At 49.6% G+C, this 2815-nt stretch overlaps 1 long non-coding RNA gene and 1 pseudogene across 1 annotated transcript; both read left to right on the plus strand.

Annotated features, from left to right (window-relative positions):
* The first annotated feature begins 1181 nt into the window (after positions 1-1181).
* Positions 1182-1882, plus strand: LOC119308596 (annotated as a pseudogene).
* A 200-nt stretch (positions 1883-2082) lies between these two features.
* LOC119308605 lies at positions 2083-2538 on the plus strand. Its single transcript, XR_005150190.1, has 2 exons — positions 2083-2237; positions 2319-2538. It is a non-coding gene; the product is annotated as an uncharacterized LOC119308605 (long non-coding RNA).
* The last annotated feature ends 277 nt before the right edge of the window (positions 2539-2815 follow it).

Raw genomic sequence — 2815 nt, forward strand, 5'->3', positions numbered from 1 at the left:
AGAATGATACTTAAATCCCTGCAGTAGAATGGGCTTATCACTGGCTTGGCTGACGATTTGATCCCTAATGGAGTAGCAATTCTGCATATGCAGATGATACCATGCTTTGCTTGTTTCATGATGTGGACAAGGTTGTGAATATGGAGCTCCTTTAATATTTGTTTGAACTAATGTCGGGTCTCAAAATAATTTTCCTTAAGAGTGAAGCTTTTTGTATTGCAGGATATGATGATACTGCTAAAAAACATGCTGATATTTCTAACTGCTAGTTGGGTGATTTCCAATGAAATACATGGGGTACTCCTGTTAGTTATATGGGCTTGAAAATATTCAACTAGGATTTTATTGCAGATAAATCCATCAAAAACCTTGAAAACCGGGAAATCAATGGCATGTCTAAAGGGGCTTGAACTATTTTGCCGAATTTTGCCTTGACTAGTCTCCCATCTTTTCTTATGTCAATGTTTCTGATGAATAAAACTTCCTCCCCCAGAGGGGTTGTGGCAGCAAATTATCAAAGCTTAATACTTTTAAAACAAAATTGATAATATTAAGCCTAGAGCTACTTACTCCCCCTGATGGAAATCTACAATGAGAGTTAAAGAGGTATATATGATTGCTAGACCCATGATTATTAATAATAACAAAACTAGTGAACATTTTCTGGATTTGTTCAACATTTGTGAGAAGAAAGAATGAACTGTTAGAATCCGAGTGATGTTAACTTGGTGGCTGATCTTCGCAGACGGTGTTGGCTGATCTTCGCTTATCGACTATCTCCTAGCCATGTCCCTTAACAAATGTTGGATCGGCCATGCATTCCGACAAGGCGACAGATACGACTACGCGCACATGATGTTATACCGATTCAGATCAGAGGCAAACAAAGGGAGAAATAAAGAGGTTATCCTGAGCTCGAGAACAGCACCTTCGTATAAGGTCGCCGTAGAAACACTGCCGATACGCGCACATATATAATACAATATATCTACGCGATGCCGTATCAAAGGGTGCAAATACTGCTGTACAACATTAACCGCTCGGTCAGTCGTCTCGTTGCTTGCTTCGTCCGTACGCAAACAAAATTCTTGCGGCAAGACTTACTGGTACGAGGCGCCCCCGCGCGCAGAGACCTCGAAACCCCAGAGAAATCGCCTGCCCATCGGCCGGTGAATTGCTGCGGCACGAGTATAGGTGGTGGCTGGTTTACGGTCGAGACAACAGAGGCCATGGCCAGGGATTGCTTCTCCCGCGTGTACGGGCAGGCCATCGCCAACACCGTCTGCATCGGCGGGACGGCCTTGTTCCTCTACGTGCTCGTCAAGCTGGCGCGGGAGCCCCACCGCAGCAAGGGCTCCGTCGTCGTGGTCACGCTCTTCCTCCTCTTCTGGGTCTGCGTCCTCGCCTGTGTGTACAGGGCCTTCTGCGGCAGCCTCTTCCCGTGGTCCACGCTGCGCCGGTGCCTGGCCTCCGCGCACGGAGAGCTCCTGCGGCACCTCCGCGCCGCGGGCCGGCTTCTCTGTCTGCCGTGCCGGTCCAGGCTACGGCGCCAAAGCGGCGGCAGCGCTCTGCCCCAGTTTCTGGAGCAAATTCAGCAGAGTCACATGCCCGTGCTGGCCCGGGAGCCACCGGTGCATGGCGGCGCGCGGGCCGCGACGGCGTATGACATCCTGGCATACGAGCAGCCGGAGGGCGGCGGCGGCGGCGCGTCGGAGTGCGCGGTCTGCCTCGGGGAGGTGGAGAAGGGGGAGACGGTGAAGCGCTGCCGGCGTGCCTGCACATGTTCCACCAGCAGTGCATCGACCCGTGGCTGCACGAGCACGCGACGTGCCCGGTCTGCCGGTGCATTGTCTTGGCGCCGTTGCCGGCCCAAATGGTATGAGCGACGCCGGTGATGAGACGGAGTTGACCGCACGACTCAAAGTCTCAAACCCTTGTTCTCGTGCCTCACCGTGCGTTTGTGGAGTCACTCAAGTCACGGCACGAGGGCGTCGCTCAAGATTGGCGCTCTGTGATGCGCGTCGATGCTTCTCCCCGTGAAGCAGCAAGTGTCTCCTGAATAGTAAAAACTGTCGTGGCAGTTGGGGCAGGTGACATTTTTGCTCGCGGACCTGACTGAGCGCCGGAAGGCGTAGCACCAGTGCCTGCCTCTGCTTTATCATCTTTTCTCTGGTTGAGCAACAAATCGAGCGCTCGGTGGAAGCGCAGGCACAAGCAACCGGTCGCACAAGGTGTAAGTAAGTTTGCGTGCCCGGTTATGACTTATGAGTTTATAATTAACTAATGGATTCGTGCTTACATCCTTTATCTGTAAACAGGTTTATCTTTCTGGTTGTATCACAGTTTATTTTTGTCTCCGATGACAGACAACGAAATGAACTGTAGGAGTACTTATAATAATCATCAACTTATTCTTGCCACTATTGCTTTTGACCAGTATGTTGGCCGGCAAGATTTGATAGTCATAGTACGAGCATAGAGGACTTTGTAAAGTTGTGTGATACAAGTGGTTAGTAAAACAGAGTGTTTTGTGTCCAATTTTGTTGGGCAATCTTCAGAACCTGTCTGAAACATTTTGGATGGTACGGACCTGCATTTGCAATGTGCTTTTGGGGGTGTTCGATACATGCTTTTTTCGGAAACAACATTATCTCCCTATGGTATTTGTAGCTTTCTTTCCGACTTATGGGTGGCAGAAGTGGTGATTTATAGTACAAAGGGATAGTATCTCACCACCACAGCCATGGTGTTCATGAATGGGAATGGCTAGGTCTCAATTGACTGAGATTTAACCAATCTCAGTCAAGTGAATAAC

The sequence above is a fragment of the Triticum dicoccoides genome, chromosome 1B (genome assembly GCF_002162155.2).
Source record: "Triticum dicoccoides isolate Atlit2015 ecotype Zavitan chromosome 1B, WEW_v2.0, whole genome shotgun sequence".
NCBI lineage: Eukaryota > Viridiplantae > Streptophyta > Magnoliopsida > Poales > Poaceae > Triticum > Triticum dicoccoides.